This window comes from Ruditapes philippinarum, unplaced genomic scaffold (genome assembly GCF_026571515.1).
Source record: "Ruditapes philippinarum isolate M1 unplaced genomic scaffold, ASM2657151v2 ctg1375_1_1_1_1, whole genome shotgun sequence".
Lineage (NCBI taxonomy): Eukaryota > Metazoa > Mollusca > Bivalvia > Venerida > Veneridae > Ruditapes > Ruditapes philippinarum.
In genome coordinates this window covers 655880-670252 of record NW_026857788.1, presented here as the reverse complement: position 1 = coordinate 670252, position 14373 = coordinate 655880, and positions in this window count along the sequence as shown.

Sequence of the window (14373 nt, the reverse complement as noted above, 5' to 3'; positions counted from 1 at the left end):
TAGAAACTCTCCTGAATTTATAAATATTTGAATAATAAACCATGTAGTACTTCTGACTGAATGTTGGTCAAGTGACAGTTTTAATTATAACGTAAATGGTTTTACCTATTTTAAAGTTGATAGAAAAATTAGACATAAAAGAGCATTTAGGGACAGTGGTGGTCTTATTGTATATGTTTCTGATATAATAAGTAAATATGTGTCATTTGTTAAAAGTACCAATGATCATAGTTTGTGGTTAAAATTTGAAAAATGTATTTTTAATGACTGTTTGCAAAATGATTTATTTTTATGTTTATCATATATTTTACCTGTTGGTAGCAGTAGGGAATGTTTGAATAATCAAAATGTGTTCGATTGTATTATTGATGACATTTGTTTTTTGAAAGATAAATATGAAGGTAGATGCGATTTTTTAAACTTTAGGAGATTTAAACTCACGTGTTGGTCTTTTAAATGATGCTGTTGAACATGATGATTTATTTAAATTTGATTTTATGCCTCAAGATTATGTCACTGATGTTAGCGTTCCGAGGTGTTCACAAGATAAAACGGTAAATGAAAATGGAAAATTACTTATAAATTTTTGTAAATCTACTGGTATGCGAATTATGAACGGAAGAGTAGGGACAGATAAGTATTTTGGAAATTTTACATGTATAAAGCATAATGGCAGTAGTGTTGTTGATTATGTTCTATGTAATACGGACTTGATGAATCTATTTAATCGGTTTTATATTGATATGCCCAATATCTTATCGGATCATTGCGCGATTAATTTCACATTGCGATCGTCAATAGACACTTGTAATGTGTCTAACGGTATTAATTATAGTCGAGAATCGGACTTAGAGAAAATTGATTATATATATAGATGGGATCCTAGTAAAAAGGAAGAATTTATTTCTTCTTTAAATGGGCATGATTTCCAACGTAAATGTCACGATTTAACAGAGTCGCTCATATCTTTAAATAATGGTGAAGAAATTGATGGAAATTTATCGGAATTTAACCAATCATTTCAATGTGTTTGTCAACCATTTTCTCGTAAAAGTAACGGGTCGAAAAATAAAAATAGTAAATTTAAAAAAGAATGGTATGACAACGAATGTAAGAAAATGCAACATACATTTTATGAATCTTTAAATAAATATCGTGAAGATAACTCGGACACCAATAGAATACAGATGACAAGAACTAGAAATGATTATAAAGCATTGACGCGTAAAAAGAAATTTAATCACGACGCCGGGCAAACGCGCAAACTTGAATCATTGCGAAATAAAAATGCAAAAGAATATTGGAAGCTTTTAAAGAGTCTGTCCACACAAAGTAATGTAAATAACGTCAGTTCGGAAGATTTTTCGAATTATTTTAAAGCTATAAATAACCCGGAATCGGTATTCTTTCAACCGGATGAAGATGTTTTACATTTTAATGAACGTTATTTGAACGATGAATTTCAAATAATGTTTCAAGAGTTAGATGATGATATTTCTATAAATGAAATCATCAAAGCTTGTAAGGAATTGCGAAATGATAGATCTGGATGACCAGATCTTTACATAAATGAATTTTTTAAATACGGTATCGATTATTTTGTCTCGTACATACAAGCGTTATTCAATAAGTTACTGAACACTGGTCATTTTCCTTCTGTATGGTCGGAAGGTTTTATTATTCCGCTTTTTAAAAAGGGGGACCCTAATTTACCAGAGAATTACAGGGGAATAACTCTTTTGAGTACTATGGGTAAACTTTTTACCAGAGTTATTAATAATAGATTAAATAAATGGGCGGAAAAATATCATGTGTATATTGAATCACAGGCAGGCTTTAGGTCACATATGGGCACAATTGACAACGTTTTTATTTTACATGGATTAATTAATCATATTTTAAATCAAAATAAGAAAATATACGCATGTTTTGTAGATTTTACCAAAGCTTTTGACTTACTAGTGCGAGAGAATATTTGGTTAAAGCTGATTCATATTGGTGTCCGAGGAAAGATTCTTACTGTTTTAAGATCTATGTATCAAAATGTTAAGTCTAGGGTGAAAACTCAAAACAACACTTTGAGTGAAAGCTTTTTATGTTCGTTGGGTGTCCGTCAAGGTGATTGCTTATCTCCCTTTCTTTTTTCTATTTATGTAAACGATATTGAAGATACTCTTTTACGTGAAGGATTTAAAGGCATAGATACCGGTTTTTTAAAACTTTTTCTTCTTTTATACGCAGACGATATTGTGATAATAGCCGAAAGTTTAGATGATTTACAAAAAGGCATGGATATTTTAAAAGATTATTGTGAACGCTGGAAACTTACCGTAAATATTAATAAAACAAAAGTGATGATTTTCAGAAAGGGTGGACGATTACCAAGAAATATTAGGGTTATGTATAATGGGTCTGAAATTGAAATAGTGAATAAATTTACATATCTTGGTATAGTTTTTTCTTGTGGGGGGTCTTTTGAACACACATATGATGCATTGTCAGGTCAAGCATTAAAAGCTATTTTCAAAATGAAACAATACTTACAGAAATTTACTTATATAGATATAAAACATAAAATTGAATTGTTTGACAAGTTAATTAAACCGATTTTATGTTATGGATGTGAAATATGGGGCATGAATAAAGCTGATAAAATAGAAAATATACATACACATTTTTTGAAAAATATTTTAGGGGTAAAATTACAAACCCAGACTAATTTTGTATACGGCGATTTAGGTAGAATGCCTTTAAAACAACAAAGAATAATACAAGTTTTAAAATTCTGGTTAAAGATAATTAAATGCGATAACGTGAAACTGATTAAACAAACATACAATTTGATGCTTGAAGATATTGAACGAAACAATGAAATTACTAATTGGGCAACATCTGTAAGAACAATTCTTGAAAATTTAGGCTTAAATTATGCATGGATATTTCAAGAAATAGGAAATGAAAACATTTTTATAGCAGAAATCAAGCGAAGACTTGAAGATAATTTTATTCAAACCTGGATGTCTGAAGTTGAAGCTTCACCCAGGGCCGACACATATAAACTTTTCGCTACTTTCGGTTTTTCGAAATACATAGAACAAATTAATATCAATAAATACCGAGCTGCTTTAACAAGATTTCGTTTATCGTCACACAGATTGTATATAGAAACCGGCAGATGGCATAAACCGCATCCGATTCCAAGAAATGAACGCAAATGTATCTTATGTAACACACTAGAAGACGAATTTCATTTTCTTTTAGAATGCGAATTATATAAAGATTTAAGAATTAGATATATAAAACAATATTTTCGAAAAAGACCGAATATTCCAAAGTTTGTTGAACTTCTTTCCAGCGACCAAAAACAAATAAATACAAATCTTGCCATATACTTATTTAAAGCCATGGAACGCCGTAGCATAGTTTTATATTAAATGTGAGTCACTTTTCTCCACAAAATATATTTTTACATTTTTCTCTTGTGGAAGACTCTATTTTGATGTATTAATAATATTTTTGTATACGTGTGCATGTGTGTGTGTGTGCGTGCGTGTGTGTGTGTGTGTGTGTGCGTGGGTGCGTGCGTGTGCGAAGTTTTTTTAATTCTCATGTTTAATATTCATTGTATTTTTCAAAATCTTATTGACGTTGACTATAATAGGTGTATAACTGTTTGAAAATTTGAGAAGATTTACATAAAAGCATTTATGATACTGTTGTTTCACCAATCGCCTCTTATAGTTTGCAAACTGATAATGATTGCATGCAGTGATGATTGATATTTTTTACGATCTCATACATTTATGCTGATTTATATAGAATTGGACCGCCACTGATTATTTTGTAAAAAAAAACAAAAAAACTTGTATTATATGTATGTATATATGTACTCACAGGCATTTGCCTTTTGTTCAATAAAATTATTATTATTATATTAATAGTTGCCTCATTTGAGTCGATAGAGCCTACAGTACACACAAGTTTATTTATTTTCGGGCCGTAGCCGATGTGGGCGATTCTATGACGGAAACATGACGATAATGAGAAATCAGATTGACAAAAAATGTTACAGTTTGAAACACCACCGCACTTTTTGGCAATTCTGTGAAGGAAACTAGATCAGACGACGAAATCGGAATGAAACTGAAATGACACACAGTTTAAGGTCGAAAATGTGAGTCTGTCAGTGATAAGACTGGTATCTTTGGAGTTGCTAAAACACTACCGGGTGTATTCTGTTTCGAGCCTGTCTTGGCGATTCTTTGACATGTATGGCAAAATCTGAATGATAGTAAAAGTTTTAATGTTTGAAAAGCATTTATTCTCGTCTAAAATGCGGGTACGTCAGATGGTCTGGGGTTCTTTCATTCGAGCCTCATATTTCTTAGACGTCCTCGTTAGAGTGGGTTGAACAGTACCAGCAGATATAATTTTTTTCCAGCCTCTAAACCCAATTTTAGATTCTTTGACAAAAGCAAGAAGATTTGCTATTTCAAATTTTCATCAGTCGCACCGCACAGTGCTGAGAGAGCCATCATTGGATTGGCAAGTCTTAGAGCTGATATTACTTGCAGGTTTAATTGTTTCCGTATTCAAAAATTCTGAATGAATAAGATGATACAAAAATTGAAATGAATGTTTTCACGTCGAAAATGCCAGTCTAAACTAGACGGTCTAGGTTTCCCGTGTTTCAGCCACACACTGCTGAGACCGGACTGATATCGTTTGATTTGTTAGAGCCTTCAATTCATGTTTTTTCAATCTCAAAATATGATAAACAAGATCAACAGATCAACAAGGAAAGGCGGCGTTCAATGAACGCAACCCCCATGGACATGGAGGGGGACACCGACACTGAACGCCGAACAATCCCTTGAGCCATTCAAGCCATTCTGATCGATTCTGTGATGAAAACATGAGGGTCTGCAGGAATCAAAAATGTTTGAAATTGATGTATTCCTGTAAGAAATGCATTTCCGTCAGACTGTCAGGATTTTCTTCAGGCGAGCAGCACAGTGATTATATTGATATCGTTGAATTTTTAGAGTCTACAGTACAAGTTGGTACAATTGTGTTAGGGCTTAAGCCTGTCTAAGCGATCCTGTTGTGGAAACAATGAGGTTTTTGTTAAACTACATGTATTTGTATTTAAGCGAATTTGCTGTAAGTGCATGTTTTCGCGCCGAATATGCTAGTCCGGACGGTCTGGGCTTCCTTAAGTCGAGCAGCAGAGTGCTGAGAATATGGAAGAACAAAATATTAAAACAAAGACCAACCAGGAAGGGCAGCATTCAATGACAACGTTAAATAAACAAATAAATAAATACAGAATCCCTAAAGAAAGCCCAACACGGCAAAATTGAAAATGTTGCAGGGTCGGTTTGATTGAGCCTGTTCATGGACGGTACTAGAAGGTGCAAGTTACCGTCCACGCCCCCTAGCACCGGCTTAAGCAGAATTCAACATTTAAACATGAAATAGTAAAATTTTGAATTTAGAAACATCCGCAGATTCGTCATACGGCGGTTATCATGGAACCTTCAATGTGACACTTCCGTGCCATTCCACGAAAAGCGGCGTATGGTCCCAAAGTCATAAAAAGCGTGTGCCCTAAACGAGAAAACAATGGGCGGAACTAAATAAAATGGAATTTTGAAAGGGGATCAGAGGTTATGAAGCCTGCGTATCACAGATAAGACGTCAAAAGACAAATTTAAAAAGCAGGCAACATATCCTAAGGGTGATTCAACATTATTCAAGTAGGTATATTGGAACCACCCAACTAGAAAATGCCGAAAAGTTGAAACTAAAAATACCACAAGCACAACAATAATGTCGTGCTGAACGATCTCCAAGGATCGAAAATATAACATCATTGATTAAATGTACGGGGAGACTTTTTACAGCCGCCACACGGCACAAATAACACGGATGTGATCATAAAATAGATAAATACAGAATCCCTAAAGAAAGCCCAACACGGCAAAATTGAAAAGGTTGCAGGCTCGGTTTGATTGAGCCTGTTCATGGACGGTACTGGAAAGTGCAAGTTACCGTCCACGCCCCCTAGCACCGGCTTAAGCAGAATTCAACATTTGGTTTAAACATATTTATTTAAGCTCGATTGCGAAACAAGTTCTTGCAACTTATATTAATCACTTTCGAGTCCGCTTCCTGGAACCAACCAGTACTGGTGTCATATGAAGAAACATGGTCGTGACCCGAGTAGGGCTCGAACCCATGATCTCTGGGTTGAGAGGCAGACACCTTAACCACTAGGCCACCGCTCCCCTTTCAACATTTAAACATGAAATAGTAAAATTTTGAATTTAGAAACATCCGCAGATGTGTTCGCAATTTAACTCTTACGATATGGTTGGTCCTGGAGACCAAACTTCCCTTTCGTCGATGCGGAGTTAAGCTTCTATCGCAACCTACGACTCAGCAGCCTGACTAAAGTCGAGGGGGTGGCCTTAGAAAGTAGGCAGTGACGACGAAGAAAGTGTGCTAGGGTGCGTGAGCCCGTAGCACAGAGAGTGACGGCTTTAAAGACATTCATAAAGGCTTGTCCTTTCAGGGCTGCCTCCTTTTCATATTACCTCAGGTATATGGTTACTGTATATTTAGGTTCTCATAGGTTTAGGCCATCACTGGTGACATGTCTAGGGTCCGTAATCGACAAAGCTGCTTTTTGTGCCCTTGCTGGCGGATGGACCCTCATTAAGCATATAATTCAGTTGGACTGTTATGATAGAGAAAAGAAAAAGTATCCCTAAAGAACCCTCAAACAGGCAAATTTTTGTTAATCTTTTATCTTATATTGGCAGCTGTTAAAAGTATTTCATCTCAGTATTTCATTTTTGGTCCTTCATTGAAACATTGATTCAAATACTATATTGTTTTAAAGATGAGAACAACGATCAAAAAGGCAAGGCGACGTTCACATGACGCATCCCCCGACACAAACTAACAAAAACTAACTGGGTACGGCGCACCAACACAGTATAAGTCATATGTCACAGAAACAGGAAAGATGATTTTGGCTAACCTCGGGTGTTACAAACTTCAAGGCAACACTAGAGCTCAAAACCACCTCACCTGCTTGAGTTAAGTGATACATAGACTCCAGTTATTCGAACCTATTTAATCACTTCTTACGATCGTGCAGGGATAAACGGTTGCTGAAATTCTTATGCCTCAACCATTAAAGACAACCCCTCAGCCACAAGTGGCAAGGGACGTGAAAGAAACGACGGGGTCCTTGGGGCCGGGCTTCATGAGAGATATGTTGCACCTTTTACTTTTATTATCTCTCATGAACAGATTTAATCAAATCGGGTTTTCTATATTTAAGGGTTTTTTAATGTTCGTTTTCCTTGCTCACGAGGGATCTCACTTTGATTTTTAATCGAATCTTTTCGTCGGAAAAGTGTGATCAATTCAAACTATCAAGTAAAAAAGTACATGATCCAAATTATCAATAAAAAGTACATCAAATTATCTTTTTTATAAAAAGAGTTACACTTTGTCAAACTTTAAAACAATATTTTGCAATAATTTGATTGAGCCTGCTTATTGACGGTCTCTGTAATTTCAAGCTATCGTTCACGCATCCAAGAACGGCAATATGCAGAAATGTTCATTTAAGCATGAACATTTCAATATAGAAACATCCGCAGACATGTTAAAACCGCGATTATCACGTGACACTTAAGTAGTGCCATAACATTGGTCCGGGGGAACTAAATAAAATAAAATATTGAAAAGTTCATCTAAGTCATCAAATAAATGGGGGTAAATATAAGATCAAAAATAAAAGAAATTAAGGCGCGCCAAATTTTTGTGGTCAATAACAATACTTTCCACACAAAATATGTTATAAGAGAGATAACTTTGATTTTGGTATAGGAAATTATCCACAAATACATTGAGCCCTTGCAACATCTCTGTAGGGCATCTGACGAACGTAATATTTGCATTACTAGCAAGCTTCACAAAGAGGGCTACAGCTATCATAAATTACGAAAATATTTTAACAAATTTTATAATTGTAATAACGATTTAATTTCGAAATTCAATAGTGATTTTAAAACCCTTTGCGACTAGGGATAAGCGTATATGATTTCAATGGTGATGTGATCAACAAACTTCATACAAAGCATTTTTTTTTGCATTTTTTTCTTGAATTATCAAACGTTTTATTAAAAGAGATTGTGACCTTACTATTTACGTCATATCGCATGTTTGGTGTCCAAGAACACTACTCTTTCCTTTTTATTTACATCCGACCATGCATGAGACTCTATAGGATGGATAGTTCATAAAACCCACTGGGACAGAATTGTCTTTATTTCCGTCTTCTGTCTTGCTTCGTCCGTCCCTTTTAGGTGATTTTCTGATTACTCTTTCTTCTTTAAAGGCATTTAGTTCTTGTACTTTTGTTATGGTCATAGGGTTTTCGTTTTATGTGCATTCACATGATCATATTAGTGTTTTATTTATTTAACGTTATATAATCATAAAGACTGTTAGAATTCGTTTGGCGGGGATTCAATTTATTTACACTGTCTCGTGTTACAAAAACTAAGTTGGTGTTAAAAGTGAGGGTTTCCCCTTCTCCCATTATTTCGACCCCCCTTTCCACCCTTATAGCCCTTGCCCCGGGCAATTTTAATTTTTTATTATTTCACACATAACTTGTCGCTCTGCTCCTTTCGCCGACTTTATGTCCACTCCAGGTTTGGGTTTGGTGCCTTCTGGATGCCCTGCTTTGGTAGCTTGGGTATATTGGGGCTGCGCCCTGTGAACGTTGCCTTTGCCTTGTTTATCTTTATTCTCGTCTTCTTTGATGCACCATTAACCGGTTTAAATCCCTATGTAGTGCTTATGTTGCTGACCGTTCCAAGGCGGCGCCCTACTATGTTTCTAATATGTAGTTAACTAATACGAGATTTGATGACATTTTTGTGTTTCTTGTTTTTGTCGTCTACGGTAAGTATCCTTTTCCCCCTATTTTGTTTTTCTTCAAATTTTGGCCCCCTCACTTCCACGTCCCTCTGGTCCCTTCCCCAGTTTGTAAGCCTTTCAATTCATTTTCTTCTTCGGTGTCTTTGACGATTTCTATCAGTTCGTGTTTTAGGTCGTTTATAATGGTCCAACGTGCGTGCCTTGCCTTTGAACCCTCTCCTATTTTTACTAGATGTCATAGCTGTTGGCTCTTTCTGGTGAATCTGTGCTGCTGGGTTTTTGTAAGGGGCTGCCTTCCTTAAATGCTGTCCTTCCTTGATCTTTGTTTTTATTTTTTCATTTCTTTCTACAGTAACGGACATGTTTATTCATATGACTCAATGGTTTGTTTGTCCCAGGAATCGGACCCGACAATTTATCAGCTGCAGGTACTTGTTGAACTATCGAGCTTATAAAAAAAATTATGTGTCAACTAAATTTTTGTATTATGGTCAGTAATATCAATAATAAACAAGAACTTTTTACGTTTACGTTTTTATTTCGAAAGACAGAGGGGTACAACAGTATTGGCTTGAAATATCAAGACAAATATTTAGGTATACAACCTAACATAACTATAATTAAATGTATTATTTTAAGTATAACTGATTTTTTTGTTCAAACACCTTTCAAAATCGCTTGTCGGTAAGGACATTTGCACTTGGAAAAGAAACATAACACATTCATGAAAAGTCCACTTTTGTTAGTGTATCCAACACATGTTGCAATATAAATGAACTTCGATCGAATGTCCGAATATCGGTTAACAAAATTGATATTCGATTACTCGGAAAAAAATTAATTTCTACTTTTTTGCCATTTAGTAAGATTAGTTCAGAAATTCGGAAATGTACAGGTATCTGTATAAATACTTGTTAAGTGCAATCAAAACATCCTTGCAGAGTTGTGAAAATGATATCATAAGTTTAACGATGCGATCAGCAGTTTGACACACGTATTGAGATTGAGTCATGTGTCGTTTACGTCATTCGGCCTCTTATGATATTTAATCACCTTTAAATATTAGACAGTTTGTAGCCGAAACTTAATTATATAAACGTGGTGGAAAAATTGATATCTTACGAGACCGAAGGTCGAGCGAAATATCAATTTTCCAACATTGCGAGTAGAAAAATGCATAAGCTACAACATAATTTTCCTTTTATTATATACCTTTTCGTTTGAATTATAAATGGTTTTCATTATACTACACTTCTATAAGAAATTTCAGAAAATGAAATGTAGCTGTCAAGAAATAAATTTATGACCGACGGATGAATACGTAATTTTTGCAAAACCGTACACGCCTTTTATAATTTTGGTTTCCTTTTCCAAATGCTACGTTTATACACAGCTAAGATCGGAACCAACGTCAAAAATAGTCCGGCACTTCCATATATGGTACCGTATTTGTCACTTTGTCATAATACGGAATTTTCTATCCGTTGAAGCGTATTTGCGCTTCAAGTTCATGGGAGAAAATTTGTAGGTATAAAATAAATGCTGTCGTTGACATTTCTTATGTTTATATTTATATATGTATTTCTTGCAGTCCTAATTATAGTAATGAATTCTATGAATTAAATAGAAAACGAAAGTAGCATGCAGACGGTGTTGATATTGTGTGATAAAACTTTAAAGATCATTGGAAATCATCCGAGTAACCGAGTACTCGATCGGAAAAATGACCGAGTACTCGAGTATTGATTTTAGTATTCGTTGCCATCCCTACCAGAACTTGTACCTACTTTTGTCAGTCTTTTTTTAAAAAATATCATATTCGCCGTTTATTTTATACTTTTCCAGGTATGATATTGACTCTTTACAAGCTCCAACTATTTCACATTGTCTCCATGCTTACTCGAACTTAACAGGCGAGTACGCTTTAATTTTACAACCACACTTCTCCAAAGGACAAAATGAGTAAAATATGCAACAGTTTTTGCACACCAACAGGTGTCCGCACTGGAGAAAAACTATATTCCTGACTTCTGAAAGACACACTAAACAGAGCAAACTCGGTGGACAGTTTTGTATGGAAATACGGATTGTGTTGTCGGCTTCTGGTATGAAGTTTTCATCTGCAAAAGTTATTGAATGATTAATAGGTTCTTTCTTCGAATCATACATATTATTTCGTTACAAGCAATGACTTAAATTTGAATTGAAATCTTTGATATTGTTAGGAAAACATCTGATTGATAAAATGTTAATATTTATTTACATTAAATACAAACTTCAGCTACAGTCGAGTTCACACTAAACTTCCCACACTTTTGCACTTCTAGTGCAATAGAGCTAAACTAGAAGTGCACACCGTGTGTACTTCTAGTGCACTAGACCATATGATCAGACAGGCTATGGAAGGTGACACCTAAATGGTTTATTGGATAGTTGCATATCAAGTGACAGGGGCTGTTGTAAGAAAAAACAATTTTAGGGATATATGGCGTATTTGTGAATGTAAATAAGTAAAGTTTTAACATTTTAGGTGGCAACATGTTAAAGATAAAAAATTAAAAAAAGTTATTGTAATCATATTTTTATTAACCAATATTTAACAGTAAGTATAAAAATAATACCCCTTAAAAATCAAATTTATATAATTAATAAGGTTATATTTAAATATGCTCTCCCTGTAATGGATAAATAAATAAATGCAGTGTTTTTAAAGCTATTTTTTAATTAATACATGACCATGTTTTTTTTCATTTTTCTAGTGTAGAAATGTGATAATTCTAGTCCAATTAATTTAGTTTGTAGCAAAATAAACTTTTTTATTAAGCTCAAACAAATCAAGGAAAGGTTTATATTTAAATTAAAATATTATTTTTATAATATATAACTTAGAAACAGGTCCTCTTGTTCAAAATTGAAAGAGAATAAATACATTGATTCAAAAACAATCCATTTACTGTGATAATTTAGTATTCAACTGTGTAATGCTTGCATATTTTTAAAGATATAAATTATTACAACATTTCCATAAAATAATTCAATTTGATAACTTTATTCACGATTTCAATATTAAAAATTTAATGTATAAAGGGAATACTTTTATAGGAGTGTAGGACAAAAGCCCTCCCAGACAAAAGCCCTCACGTCAGAAAGTGACAAGGCGGACAAAAGCCCTCCCGTAAAAATGACAAGGCGGACAAAAGCCCTCCCGTGAAAATGACAGGGCGGACAAAAGCCCTCCCTTAAAAATGACAGGGCGGACAAAAGCCCTCCCGCAGCAAATACATATATGTACGTTGAATAGTTTATATTTTCTTTTCAATGCACTCAACATATTAAAATTGTAATCATGACATTGGCATTAACCGTGTTTGTATGAGCTTAAATCTGAATCTGAATAATTAGTGCTAAAGTCTGTAAGTGCATATTTATGCACGTAGATATGAAGGTTTACTTTTATGTGAAGTTAAAATTAATAGAGTAATAAATGATGAAAAGAAGTTAAAATTATCTAACTTAAAAGTTATTTTCACGGGAGGGCTTTTGTCCGCCCTGTCATTTTCACGGGAGGGCTTTTGTCCGCCTTGTCATTTTTTGACGGGAGGGCTTTTGTTCGGGAGGGCTTTTGTCCGTTTCCCCTTTTATAGAAGAGGAAAATATCAAGTAATACTGCTGTGTATTGGTGTTTTTCCTGAAAGTGACTGTTTTCATTATACCGGTCAGGAGACCGCACCGGTATAATGAAAACAGTGAGGGGCTGACAAGAGGGCCACAGTGTAAATAACAAAAATACAGATTATAAGTATGCAACATTTATTTGAAATTACCTGGTTTTTCAAAATACATGTTAGACATAGATAAATGACCTTAATTTTTGTATAATCAAATATAAAAAATAGTCATAATGGCATAAATGCACATAAGATATTATTGTCTCTGAAGTGGAATTTTCTAATCTTATTATTAAAAACTGGTTTAAAATCAATATCAATGTTAACTATTCCAGAAATTAATCATATCATGTCCACTCTATATAATTGAAGGTGTGGAGTTATGTCCACTCTATAAAATTGAAGGTGTGGGGTTTTGTCCACTCTATAAAATTTTGAGGTGTGGGGTTTTGTCCGTCTTCCGGCAGATTATAATTAGGAAATGTTAATCCCGTATTTCCTGGATGTTGGTGCAGTAATTTATTATAAATTTCATCACAAGTAGTACAAAAAGAAAACTAAAATATTTTTTCATAGTATAATAAACTCATTAAAATTATCATATTGCATATGTTACAATGCATAAAATAAAGAAAATTGACTGTTGTCTCAAAAATGAAAATTAGAAAATTTTCAAGTATTTTTGTTAATATCCATGATGATGTCAGATTAAGTATTTTAGTGTCCCACAGACTATTTTTCAACACTTATCAATACTTTATCCATATGTCATAATACCATCATTATATATAAATAGCTATTTTCAGAATACAATATATCATTGATATAGATCTTATATAAATTTTAATTTGAAAAGAGAGAGATAATGAGATAGAATTGACAAAATTTAGGCCAATTATAAACATATCAATTTTTTAAAATATAAAAGGCTATTCATGCTTTAAATCATTACCTTTAACTAAAACAACCATAAGTTAAGATAACAAATAACTAATTGGTATAATTTGCCCCCACCCCCAAAAGTGACTGAATTTTGACCAGCATTTCACAGTTTTATATTTCATTACCAGATTCTTATATAATAATAAAATTATATTAAATATCAATTAATATTGTTTATTTATGCACTTATCAATATCATAAAGTTATATCTTCTTGTAATTATTTATTATAACAATTAAATTTTAAAGTACCAAATCAGTAAAATTGATGACTTTAAAAATTATTGTTCTAATATTCTACACCATATTTTACAAAATCCAATATTCATAACTTTAAATTTATTATGAAAAAACTATTATACAGATATCTTTTTTTGTGTGTAAAAGTCTAATTATGAAATAAAAGGTAACTGTTTAATGCATATAATAGGTCTAGTGCACTTCAAAGTGCACTTATGAACGCGAACTTCAAAGTGCACATCTAATGCACTTTCTGTATTCTTTAGTGTGGACTTCATAAATAATATATAACCTGGTGATGCAATATGCTTCTGTTTTGCTTTAAAAAAATTAAATAAAGTTCTACAAATACTTACAGTGCACAATCTCCATATTTTCGTCAGATAAAATAACTTTATTAGGGCTTCTTGATTTCTGATAGCACATATGAAAATGAAAAGTTTTGCACACAATATATATTTGATATAAGATTACATATTTTAACATTACCCCTGTTCCCCACACCAAATGATCTACATTTACTCAGTCTATTTTTATCTTCGCTCATACAATGCTTT